General features: G+C 41.8%; 1 long non-coding RNA gene across 4 annotated transcripts in view; it reads right to left on the bottom strand.

Annotated features, from left to right (window-relative positions):
- Positions 1 to 13,789, bottom strand: part of LOC131707214 (uncharacterized) — a 115,311-nt gene that overhangs the window by 54,641 nt on the left and 46,881 nt on the right. For all 4 annotated transcript variants that reach the window (XR_009311033.1, XR_009311035.1, XR_009311032.1 and 1 more), the window contains 2 exons: positions 7,966 to 8,012; positions 1,612 to 1,681 (listed from right to left, as the gene is read on the bottom strand). This is a non-coding gene — a long non-coding RNA (uncharacterized LOC131707214). The remainder of the gene's footprint in view (positions 1 to 1,611; positions 1,682 to 7,965; positions 8,013 to 13,789) is intronic.

The raw sequence follows: 13,789 nt of genomic DNA, 5'->3' as shown, positions 1-13,789 counted from the left end.
AAGTGTACAATATTGAAAGCATAGCAAAGTGTAATAAACCATGGTAAACTATGGTAAATGCATAGTATAACCACACAAACAGCATTACAAAAACTGCAATATCACTGTTAATTGTGATAGCCTGACTCAGATTAAAGTGGAAGAGGCTGAAGAACGGGTGGCAATATGTTTAAAAATCACAGAACGTTAAGAGAACATGGAAAAATGCAAATGAAATTTGAAGATCCTTAAACTAGACGGCTGAGTCAAAGAAGGACGGAAAGAGATACTGTTTTTGGAAAAGAAAATAACAAAAAAAAAAGATAAATATGTCGCAGTCCGCCTGAGAGGCTAAATTGAGCCGCGTTAAAAATATTATAAAACATATTCAAAGTCCTTCCAGATGTGTTTTTACTATTTGCAGTTTTGTCCAAGAGTTTATAAAAAAATACTTCAATGATAGTAAAAAAAAAATAATAATAATTGTTAAGAAAATATATATGGGGAAACATAACAATAATATATAAAACCATACCATGATACCATCATTATTATATTTATTTAACTACCATTTCCAGGCAAGGGTCTAATGTTACCGGCTCTCATAGACTGTCTCAGCCAATCAGATTCAAAGTAGAGGCAATTACCCTATGATGGAGCTAACTAAAATCTTAAAGCTCTCTCAAATTCCTGTTTCAGTCTGCCTAATATGATCTTGCATACAAAGAAGATATAAACACTGGTTAAAACTGGTATTTGTATTTGGTTCCGTGGTTTGATTCTTGCACGTTTATTTGATGAATTGCAATTATTTGACCAAAACCGCACTCTCCCTTTGAGAGCAAAATCAGCGAAAGCAAAAATCTCAGCTTTCAAAATGCAGACCCCTTCTCGCACCCCTTGAGTTCAAACAAGGATTACACAGAGAGAGTTCATGCCAAAAAAGGGTTATCCAAGTTACAGTGTAGAGAAAGCATCTCAAATTGCTACAGGGCTGATACATATAGGAGCTTAAACTTTTACTCGGGAGCATTGGTCAGGAGAGAGTTTCAGTGTATCCAGTTCATGCTCCCTTCTTCAACAATGCTAGTGCTGTGATTGAGATGAGTGAGGTACTGTGGGAAAGCCAGCACTGTTGCAGGTGGGAGCGTGATCTGGATACACTGCCGGTCCTGAGAAGTCGTTTATTTTTCTCCTGCTGATAAATATATTGCACAGTTGATCCAAGACGTGTGATTCAATGCGTTTAAAAATATAAAGCTGCGATGCGGACAGCACGGGACACAGCAAAGGCAACGTCATGCGTTTCTTGTGAACCTTTCATGGTGTTCTGGAATGCTTTAACAGAGGTACATTACAACGATAACCGTTAGAAATCATAGCAAAATATAATAAACGGAACAGTGAAACAAATTCAAAATGTTACCAAAAGCTTCTTTTAATTGTGATAAAACAGAAGCTTCCAAGACCCCACCAGTCACTATAAATGTGTCTGAGAAGAAGTGGGAGTGAAAAGTGCTAACCCTACACTACACTACATAGAATTCATCACTGAGGCTGTAGGGGGTCCGAGTTTGTCATTTTGAAAGCTAACTTTGTGATGCTGAGGGGGAAAAAAAAGCTTCTGCTTACCTTCATTAAACTCTGGCCTGTGTGACGTCTTCCCAAGGCTTTCTCAATGTGTAGGCCGTGAAGGTCACACCTGAGGAGGTAAACAAGGCCGAGATTTTTAATTTACACTTCTTATAAAAACAACACTGACAAGCCTAACCACTGTGCTTAGTTCAGTGTGACGCAGACAACAGCGAGTGTCTCCTTCAGGAGTGCTTCAGCCCGTCTCTCATATTCTGCTGACCTTGAAACATTGCCTTTGTCATACCGGTTTGACGTAAACCCATGTAAGGTTTTGGAGAGTTTGCTTCAAGAGCAGGCAGCTTCAAAATACTTTTTTAAAAATTATTTGTACCTTTCCTTCCCCTGTTCATGATGTTTTCAGTCATTATTAGTGTTTGTTTCCCTCCCCTTTTCATGTTTTCAGTCATTAGTCGTTTTTTTTTATTATGACTGTGAGTTCACTGCTCTTCAGCTCCAGTTGCCTGCCATAGACACATGCGATGTAGACTAGATCAGCCAAATTGTCTTTTGATTAGTTCCAGCACTCTCTTGTGTGTACTGCAGTGTATTGCCAGCAAAACTAAAGGAAACAATATCTGTACCCGATAGGTTTGTTGTTTGTAAGGCTATTAAAGGAAATTAGAGTCTCTATTACCTGATTGAGGCTTAAAGAGGAACTATACGTGTGTGCAATATCACAGTTAACTGATACCACATTTCTTACATCCATTTATTATGAGTGTTGCAGGGGGACAGGTTAACGGTTACACTCTGGTGTACCAGCTGTACTTGGAGATTAGACATTATTCTTGCTAGACTCGCTACACCACTTTAAATAAAACACTCTCTCAGCTGAGCCTTTAGTTTTGGGCGTTAACTGCTGAAGACTGTCAAGTAATTGGTGTCTCAGTGAGTACACAGGCAGACACCTGTGCTTTACCTAGGCATCTTTAAACCAAACATAGCAAAAATAACTTTCCAAAGAATTTAAGACGACTCAAAAAAGCGTGGAAGAATGAGACCGGTGAAGTACCCAACTGCAGAGTTGTATAACGAAAGTGTGAGATAATATGAACACCAATATGTGACAACATTGTTAGATTTGAAATTACCCATTCTCTACTCATTACACTGTAATATGTACAGTATAGTGTATCTCCGGACGTCTCGTCTATGTATACTATACAGACAGCAGCAGCACATCTTTAGCCTGTGGATAGTTACTGGCCTAGTCGTGGTGGCCAGACGACAGCTGGGAGGCTGGTTTTGCACATTTTTGTACCTGGGCCTTTCAGAGGTGTTGGTTCAGGGCTGGGTAACAGATGGGGTGGGCCATGTGTCCTTGTGGTAAGCCTCCCAGCCAAAAACTGCACACAACTGTGGTGAACTTGAGGAAGGGGGGTCATTCTCTTCCTAGCCCAGCCAAGACACTCACGTTTGCCAATATCTAGAGTGCAATGTGTAGTCTGTGCATGGAATGCTGGGACTGGGAGGGATCAGCCAGGATCTGGGAGGTCCTGAAGGTCACCAAGAGCAAGCAGCAACTAATTCAAAGTGAAGAACAGCACCACAGCAACTACGAGGGAGCTGAAATACCGGGCTGATCTGTTACCGTCCGCTGTGTCCAGCCATACCTCGTGATCCTCAGGTTTCAGTTGCCATATGGCACATACAAAAAGGCTTTTGATAAAATCTACAACAAAGAAAGTCTGTCATTACAGTGCCAAAGCTTGTGTGGACAAGACAGTCTCTGCCTGTGATTAAGATCTACGGACTGATGACACTGCAGACTGTGTAAGAGTTCAGAAGTGGTGAGAAAGTCGTTCTGATAGAAACCGGGGGTCGTCTGGATTGTCCTCCTACGGGGAGGAATGAGTTCCAAGGGCGCCCTGAGAACTGTGTGTTTTGTATTTTATTTTTGAAGAAACAATGAATGGTTTCATGAAGAAGAAGATGAAGAAGAAGAAGGATGTCTTGGAGTTCATGATGCTGCACAGTGCCAGGACTCTGGAAGACAAGAGTCTCTTGTGCCAGCATGACCTCGACCCACACATTCGCAGTACCCAGTCTCAGGATCAAGGTCAAGGTGATAGATCAGCTTAGAAGACAAGACCAGCTGGGCAGCCAGGAGTATGAGAAACGCAGGGTGCTGATTTGTTGAAGAAACAGTCAATAGATTTTAGGTTTGCAGGAATATATGCAGAAAAAGAAGCTGCCAACTAGCCAAATATCAACTTGCAGCTACAGAAAGGCTTTTTTTATTTTGACTGGGTTATGATCCAGTATTTCCTTAGCAGAGGTAAACTTGGCCTCTCATTGTAAAACTACCTGAATCCATCCAGCATCACTTTTGCCACTCGGTTAATAATTATTAAGGGTTTGACAGATTTAAAATTTCTCCGGCAACACTGGTTAAAATGAGTCACAGCTTTCAACACTAAAGCGAAAACACATGTCAAGTGTATTTGTTATGTCATTGCTTTTCATTTTAAGGTGTCTTATTGTACCCGTTTTTCTCCCCAGTTTTGGATGTCCAATGATGTTCCCACACTGCAACAGCTCTAGAACATTTAAAAGCATTTCAGAATCAGCTGGTGGGCACGGCTTGGCGCTGACTTATGGCTTTTAAATGTAAGCAGGTAGAAGTCATATTGAGATGGAGAAAAACACTGTTTTGTTCCAGTGCCACGAAGGAAGGTTACATCGCAGGGATGAGTACGCTTTGTACGCTTCAATCCCAGAGTGCTCCTGCCGTGGGACTCTACGTTTGAGCGTTCCCCTTGAAAAGGAATGCTTTTCTCTGGGTGTCATGTAACCTGAGCTAAACACCAATGCTGTGTAACCATTGTTGTTACTCGTCTTTTTTGTTGAAGCCATGACTGCACACACCAGCATTCGCTTTTCTGAAGAAATGCCTTGTTAATTTTTGTTTTTGTTCATCAAGTGAAATAGAGAAAGTAAATGGGGAGATGGAGTCTGAGCTACTAGGTGTTGACACACAACTGCATGAATGCACTGAGCAGCTGCCGCCTGTTATTTCAATGTGATACAGGGCTGTGCTGAGAAAAGACACAAGAGCGAGGGGCGTATGCTGTTGTTTTGTGAAGGTGAGAAAGCAGCACGCTCACTGTCTGTATTGTTTTTCGTTCAGCCGTGAATTTAGCATTCACAGCCACCGAGTGTAACTAAACCAGCAACAACAAAAAAAAAAAACTCAACAAACGTCTACTCCCTCCGTTTAGTGATGCAAAAAAATGACAGATTCAGGAAAAAAAGAAACACGTTTAGCATAGTGAGCAAGAAAATATTGCTTCAAAATACATGTGCTTCTTTCAAAAGTGCACGTCTGAGATCTATGTAGCGAATGGAAGAGCACGAGATTTAGAGAATTGTTGAGGTACCTACAATCTCTTTAAGAGCCCTACTATGTATAAAGTACCGTTAAAACAGAAAGCCTGTAGGATGAAAATGGGATGTTAGTTCAACCTTATCTTACTCTGCGGATGACAAATCTGCTCGAGCACACAAAAAGGAATTCCAACGATTCACGACTATATTTAAACCTGCAAGCGATGACAGCTGAACAGTCCCTGACTCCACAGCTAACCCCCCCCTCTCCCATTGCAACGCTTTTAAGACCAATGCTAGCCCCCTCTGCAATTTCTATTACCGTCCCAACATCTAGCCACACGCACAAGGCAGTGAATCTGTGTCTTATCATCACCCCAATAACCAGATAAAATAGGGAATGTCTACTGTGGTCTGGGCAGCGAGCACGCATTGTTTTTTAAACAAAGGACGCTGAAGGTCGATGAAAAACAAGCCTTTTAAGATGCTTCTCTTGTGTTCTTCCACAGCGGTGGTTAATATATCGATGGAGCCAGGTTCGCTGTGAGGGAAAGGCACTTTTATTTTCTTTAAAACTCATCAAACAATGCGTATTGAGAACCATCTGAGAATTTAAACAGTCCCTGAAATTCGATGCTGTGTTTTAACAAGCAGTCGGTGCCAATATGATGTGCGAAAACAGTAATGAATCACGCTCGTTAGCTGTCTCTCTTATGTGTGGATACAGAACTCAGTTACCAATTGTTGAGCCCATAATGCATTTATCTGTGATCAATTTTCATATAAATATAAATATGATTTTGCTCTACGCCCAAACCTGCAGCCTGGTTAAAATGAGGTCTCAAATGTGTGGCTTTTGGAAAATGTTATAGCATTTTAAAACATGATACCTAGGTTAGAATGTCCTCCCTTTCCATGTCTTACTATATATATATATATAATTGTATCTCTGTGCATTGCCTTTTGTTCAATTGTTGAAAGGATTCATTACTATTTGCCCTCCAATTGAAATAAATGAAGGTAATTTCAGTTTGGGGAATGTGTACAGTGTTAGCATCACAAAGATCTGCTACCTGCCTGCAGAAAAACTGTCCAGTTTCTCTCTGCTCAGCTCCACCCTTCATTACAATGCTGACTGCTCATTGGCTAGGTGCCTGCATCGAACGTTCTGCACACTTCTCAACCTCTGCGTTTCTATTGGCTGTTTCCCATCAGCTAACGACAGGTGAGACTGTCTGTGCCACTTAATCAATATCTTTTGAAAACGTGCCAGGCAGCAAATTCTTCACCAGGGCTTTCAGAACTAAAGGATTTCCCAGATTAAGAGTGTGTGCTTCCTACAGGCAGACCAGCAACAAAAAAGGCTTCTGTTCTCTGCAGTTAATTATCAGCAAACTCCAACATTAAAAACCTCAGTCCCAACTGAAGCATCTCTGTAAATTACTGTACCCTAAAATGTCACAAAACTAAAAACATCGCTCCAGCAATTAGTCTCAGAATTACATATGTCTTACATTAGTCCGTAGTCTGACAGCATGGTTTGCAAACAGAGATTTATTTAACCAAGTGTAGCACCCTATATAAAGTATAAAAATATGTGTTTACTATGTGTTCCTTTCAAAGCTGCAAGCAGTAGTATTCTCTCCAGGACGCTATCAATCTTAAAATGCTAACTGGCTGTAAAAATAAATGAAATAAAAATGTCCAGTGGACGACTTGTACTGACACAGAGGATGAACCCACGTTTTATTCAGTTGGTATGAAAACAGTTAAGCTACACTGGGGACTCAAGCCGGTCCATTAAAAGAATCTCCTTGTCTAGACAGATTTACCCTTCTGTCAGTCAAACTCACAGAGGGTCTGGGAAGATGACAAACAGCTCCCATCTTCCCCGTATCACTTGCTAGACTGCCAGATAAGCATCACATGATAATCCAGCACAAAAGCTTTTTATAACACAGAACTTAAAAATAAGCCCCAAACCAGAAGTGATGCCATGTTAAACAATGATGAATTTATTTAAGGCTTACCATATGACCCATCGTGAGCTTTCTCTTCGAGTGGTAAGGTTACTGTGGGTGCTGTGGTGTGCCTGTGTGGCAACCAGTTATAGTCTGGCCTGGAATTCAGCAGAAAACATCCAATTACTGTCCCGGTTTTAAGCTTGGAAGCGGCTGATTGATCATCCGTTATTCTGCTGTGTGTTGATGCATGGAATTGAGGGTTATTTGGGGCCAGTCTTCCTGCAAGGCTAACTGCACCACACCCTGTGTATCATAAAGGACGTCTCAAATGATAATACAAGTTTATCGTGATAAATGTGCACCGTAATCTCGCCGCTTACTGTGCCTTTCCCATGTTTATCGTATGTGTTTATCGTGCTCTTTCTGTGGTTAGCTGCGCTTTACCATGCTTTCATGATGCATTTGCTATGCCTTACCCTTGTCTATCGTGGTATGAATGTCATTTACATAGTAACAGAGCTTTAAGCATGTAAACAAAACAAATGATTTACCACTGAGTGGGGAAAAGAGCTTCATACTATATGCTAAAGCATTGTGCAACATGATTCTTTCAATGCCTAATCTGCTACAGTATTTACATGCCCTAAACCCTGCAAGCTTGCATTTCTAAAGATACAGCATGATGAAGTGGCTCCTAATGACTGTGAACCATTTAAAAGCTTTTAAAGCTTTTTTGCTTACAGTTAGGACTTGAACTATCCAGTGTTTATTTTTTAAAGTGCTCAAAATACCGCAGTAAATCACTCACCGTTAGAGGAAGCTCTTTGCTTTGAGTTGAATAGGGTGTAAGTGGCAAAGCCTTTCAAACCTGTTCAATTTGTTGCACAATCCTCAAAAAGGTAAGTGGTTTATTACGGTATTTAGGGTAAAACTTTTGGATATCCATAAGGTTATCAGCAGTGTGATTGCTGAATATTACAGAGGGAAGTGGCCCAGGCTTCATCGTTTGAGCCACCTGCACCCCCAGCAACACAATGCAACATGAAAAAAAAACACCTACCATGTGTGCAGTACATGCACAGGGGAACCGTGCTTCACTCGCAGCATCTGAAAGACACCAATGAATAGAAACCTGTTATTAACCAGTGGAAGTGATTAATGAGCTCAACATTTCTGCAATGATACTGAGGAAGGTGTAAGATAAAACGTTTGTCCGATTGCCTTTAGGGTTTATTTGGGTAACCTCTGATAAGCCACAGCTGGATTTTCTGAGCAGTATTGTGGACAGTACTGGTAAACCGCCTTGTTTAAAGAGGACTCCCAGAATAGCCAATGATAGGTGGTTGAACCAATCCAAACTGATCCTTCCAGAACTTTCTGAATATCACCCAAAACTATTTCACACTCGACAGCAGGACATGTAGCTGTCAGAAAAAAGAAATGTTAAATAAAGATGTCGTCAGTGTTCATTTCTAAATTGAAACTTATTTTCCATGCTTTACATACATTTATAAATAACTATGGCAAGCATGTGTCCTATCAGCTAACTGGAAATCGCCTGCCAATGGATGCCCTGACAAAATGCAATTAAAATGTTGATTACAGAGGAAATGCAGGGCTGCCTCTTTACAGATCTTCAAAGGCACCACAGCATCCCTGGCTAATCCCTGTTTCAGCTGGTGACACGACTATATTGCAGGGCAACACGCAAACAGGCTTTCAGAGGCTGCAGCTCACTGAGGTGTGCCAGGGGAAAGCAAAATCCATTCCTTCTGGTGAGTCTGCCAGCCCGGGGGGACAGAAATGCAGCATTCGGGAGGGGTAAGCGGACTGGAGACCGGAGACTCCTTCACCAGCCATGCCTGGGTTTGAATCCTGCTTTACAAATTCCTAGCATTCTCGCCTCCAAAAACAACGCCAAACTTAAAATAATAATAATCCAAATCAAAACAGCCGCTTGCGCGTTCAAAGCAGTATTCTGACTTGTGGTTGTATTATTTTCCTATTGTTTTAATGAAAAAACGCCTTCTGCTGAGCTTTCGGGCACGTTTTCAAACTCCTGCACACATAAGCTAGCACTTACTCTTATTAAACTGGATTGCATTGGCATTTTAAAGGGTTTTCAATAAATAACCATAATTAGGTTGAACCACCAGCAGCCACTTCCAACCTCGCTCCTGGGGTGCCTGTTAAACACTGTGTGGTGGACTTGCCCTTATTTTAGTTCATTTCTCTCGCTACATGAGTTCCCCATACCTGGCATTAAGGACAATTAAATGCCTTGTGGTAAGAACAGGCGCCTCTGGGTTTTGGTTGATCTGAGCCATAGGCTTTTAGAGCACCAGTCACCCCCTATCGGACAAGCAGGGTGATGCTTGTTGGAAAATGTTTCATAGGAGGGCTCCCTGGTGGCTCACCTAGTAAAAGCAGTTGGGTGCAGGGTCAGTCATGAGAGAACCCTTTTCACACAGAGTTTCCGATCTCATGCAGCACTGACCCTAAAATAGGCTGAAGAAGGTTTTAATGCATCAGGTGTCGAACCCTAACAGAATGAGGGCAGGCTTCGTCTCCAGGGTTCAGTAGCTTGGTAACATGTGTTGTTAAGGTTTGGCGGGTGAAAAAATTATTAGCTTTACATTTGAACTACTGTCAGGTGGAATACTCTCAATTGCGGCTGGAATTGATTCACCCCTCCAGTAAAAAAAAATACAATACAAAAAATAGCAATATACAAGCTGCTAGGTCCTGGTTTACTCTCATTTCTCAATCAGACTCAAGGTACAGCAATCTGCAGCCACTTCAAGGAAAATCAAGTGGCTCTTAACAAAAACGGAAAGAAAGAAAGGGGACCTCGCAATGTTAAATGATTAATAAGCTCTAATTATATCTTTAGAAAATCATATCACAACTGCAAAGCCTTTGAATGAAAACCACGTAAAGAGGGGGCACTTCACTTGCAAATTACTGGTTCTCCAAAAGCTTAAAGGCAATTACCGATATACTACAGGTAGCACCATTAAAATACTACGTCTGCACGTAATTGACACATCAGCAACAACAAAAAAGTAACAATCCTATCTTGATGTTTAATTGAGGCAGTAAAGTACAGCCACTTGACAACCCTTAAGAGTCCCCCAGAGCCTCTATTGTATTCAGGTAAGTATGTTCTTAAGGAGCTTGGAAGCTGAAAAGTCACACTGTGTTGCAGTGCAGAACACCTTCCTCACCCATTATACATAGCTGTGAAAACCATGTGCTGCATTAAAAGCTATACAGGATACAGCATGGCCATCCACACTGTACTGTAACTGTTCCAGGAATGAGGACAGCAGAATAAAAAGGGCAAGAGGGCTGTTTACGGCTCTTCTGATGAGTGAAATAAACGTAGGTCTCCATGAACACGCATGGAGTATTCTGTGTATATGTAAGTCCAGTGTTTGGAAAGGGTGTTATTTAATAGCTGATAGCTCTGTATCTGCTTAGGAACGCGTTGTAGTTTGGAAAGGTGTGATTCACTCAATTCTCTCACTGAATCTGAATGAACACAAGAGAGAGCTGGTAATAAAAATCTATTCACTCAGCAGCATCGAATATGATAAAGTGACTCTCACCAGACCTCTCAGTGCTTGTTGTGTGACATGTTTTGTCTTCAGTTCTGCCTACATGGAAGAAGTACAGTACTTGACTGATCTCGTATGGCACCAGCGAGGACATCACAACCACTCTGTCACTTTACAAACCATCGTGTTGGACTAACAAGCAGCACTGTTCTTGCATCGCTATCAAAATAACAGTGTGATTCTCCGCGGTCATTCTGTCATTGGATTTGAATGAATGTAAAAAAATATTCACTCAGGACCTCTGAATATGACAAAGTTATTCAGCGGCCCTATAATGGCCAATAACAATGAGAGAAAAAAGGGTTATTGACACTGAAGACAATGGTAGAGCAGAGCTCCAAACCATTCCATCATCCTCAACCCTACACTGTCAGGGGCTCTGAAAACAGAAGACAGCTTGGCAAAGGAAGAGAAGAAGAAAGATTTCAGAAGAAGAACATCTGGGAAAGATAATGCTGTTCCGAAGATAAAAATGAGATCACACTGCTCAATTAAAGAACATGCTTTACTAAGCGAATCCCTCCACGTTGTGTTTCTTCCACAACACGATCAATCTCAAGTAGATATATATCTAATACTATATCATTCTCTGTTTTTTTTTTGGATTCCAGTTATTCAGGGAATTTCTGAACAAGGGATCTTGCAGGATCTCAGCCCCTCCAGGCGATATGGTGAAGATGTGGTGATAGCAGCTGTACAACAGTCTTCATTGTCATGATCAGGATACAAACACACAAGTCTTGCATTCAGACATAGCCCTGAGACAACTGTGACCACTAGACAAACCAAGATGATCTGTCCTCTTCCCACCCGCTCCAAAAAGTTCCCCTTAGACAGACAAAAGTGCATGTGTGTCTTTTCTCAGTTTGAAACTTCTCTGGCCCAAGAAAATCTATTTTTTTAAATTTGTTTTAATTGGGGTTTTTTTATGCTCCCTGACCCTTAAGTTGCATGACTCAGCATTTTCACGGATGCCTCTGCAATCGCGACATCAGTAAAAAAAGAATTCATGAACCGAACACCCCAACCCTCCTGCATGCAAACTCAACGTCTTTATCCGCGCCTGGGGGTCTGCAAAGAAGGCCCAGGGTCTCCCCAGGAAATTCTGCAAACTTTCATTTTTTTTAATACAACATATAGATTTAATGTACAGAAAAAACAATCACTGTTGAGGTGAGAAGACAGGTCTTGTGATACAGACACACATTACATATCTACTTTCACTGCAATGCAACTTCTCGTTTGTGATTTATCCCCAGATGTCAACTAGGGTGCAGGGGTCCTCCAAACCAAACATCCTGAGAACAGGACAGCCTGTCCACGGTGAACCATTAAACAGAATGGCATTTCTCCCATATAACTAGTATTAAAACCGGGTTAAGCACAGCGCTACAGAAAAATAGCTGCAGACAAGGAACACATGAGTAAAAACAGGCTTTACTGACCATATCATCCATAACTGTCTCCCATGGGCTTGCTACACTTTAAAACGGAAATGGCTAAATACATCGTCTTACTGTTTCACTATAGCCAACATAAAAACATAAAACAGCTGCCTGGTCTATTGCAAGGACGTCTTTATTTGAGCTTTCGAAGTTCCAAAACAGCTGGCTGACTGGTGCCAGGCAGCACCTGTATACTGATTAAGCATGAAAGAGGCGGCTCATCTGAGAGCAAACCCACAGGCGTCCCAGGTTAGTTAATGAGAGAGGGGGAGCTCATGGGAGGACAGGTCGGTGTCTGCTCGCTTTTCATTAACCCTTCGAATGCTGCCTCTGCTGTTGCTGTTGCTAGCAATCTGACCACAAACTGAGTAGGCTTGTCCTGGAGGAACTTTCTTCACTGTTACTTTCATTCCACGGGGTAAAGCACAGGAAAAGTAATGGCAGTTGCAGATAAGCTTCGGAAAAAAGAGTCCTTTACAAAACGTATAGATAAAGCTTGCCAGGATTTTCAACAATAAAAAAAATAAACATTCATTAAAAAACGAGAACATCAGTATAAATAATGAATTGATTCCCAGTGTTAAAAGGTGTACAAACATATGTAGCTGCTTCCTAGTATCTATAGTCATCATGTTTCACAACCCAGACTCACTCCAATGGTCAAGCTGTAATCAGAGAGACCGACAGCACAGGTGCCAGCAGGCATCGCTTCACATTTGTGTTTGAATTACTTGCATATCCCGAATTAACAGTCAGGAAGAATCAAAAAGTTCTAAACCCAATAAAAATGTGTTAACAAATAAAGCAAAGGGGTTTTACATCATCGGCTATCACTCCTTTCATGCATCAGTTTAGACTAGCGTCATCTACTCCATACAGTATATAACATGTATACTGTGCATTCAAGTCCAGTTTCCTAACAACATGTCCAATCCGCTCTGAATATCACTGTGTTAGAGAATGCGATCGGCTGCTTTTCCAGCCCCCTGCTGTCCTGATGTGCCCCCCCACCCCCCCCCCCCAACACACACACCCACACCCACACCTAGCCTGGCCTTTAAAAGGCCCTCTGATCTGGTTCTATAGCAGCTTTATTCAAGCTGATAAAAGCAATTAGAAGGAATGAAGGCAGGGTGGAGTAATCCCTTCTGGTTGCCATGACACCAGACATCCTTTGCTCCCGCTCATCAAGTGAACGAGGTCTTTCTGCTTCACTTCACAGTGTTTCTATATAGTGTGCAGTGTCCACACTGAAATACATTTCAACATCTCTCTCTGCTCTGCGCCTGTCTCTCACACACACACATACAGATATCGATATGCAGTGTCGTGAGCCCTTTGTGTTGGAGGCTACCACACTCTCATGCAAATACACTTCAGATGGCTGCATCACCTATCAGGGTCTAATATTACTTCGAAATCTACCCAACGCAGGTCTTCATTAGTTTCTTTATTTTTACAGGAATTAGACCAGTGCTTTTCAACCCTGGACCTCCAACATTAAGGTTTCTGTTTCAAGCAGGGACTAAATATTTGTTTTAAAAGTGCATTCCAGTGCACATAAGACATTACTCTCAGGCAAGGCAGCTTCTTTGACATCAAACAGTGTGTACAGCGCGTGCTCTGTATCTCCCACAGACAGACTGCCGGCCCGCACTTAGAGATATGTCTATGACAGTGACAGTCTGCCTCTGGGCTTGTGTGGCTCTGGCATGCCCATGCTTTGTATGAACAGTATGTGCTGTACATACCTGGCAGGCTTGTGCAGGGCGGTCTCATAATATAGAACACAAAAGACCCCAATCAAGGTATTAGACTG

This window comes from Acipenser ruthenus, chromosome 39 (assembly GCF_902713425.1).
Source record: "Acipenser ruthenus chromosome 39, fAciRut3.2 maternal haplotype, whole genome shotgun sequence".
Lineage (NCBI taxonomy): Eukaryota > Metazoa > Chordata > Actinopteri > Acipenseriformes > Acipenseridae > Acipenser > Acipenser ruthenus.
The sequence above is the reverse complement of the archived record's forward strand: the minus strand, read 5'-3'. Positions and strand labels throughout refer to the sequence as shown.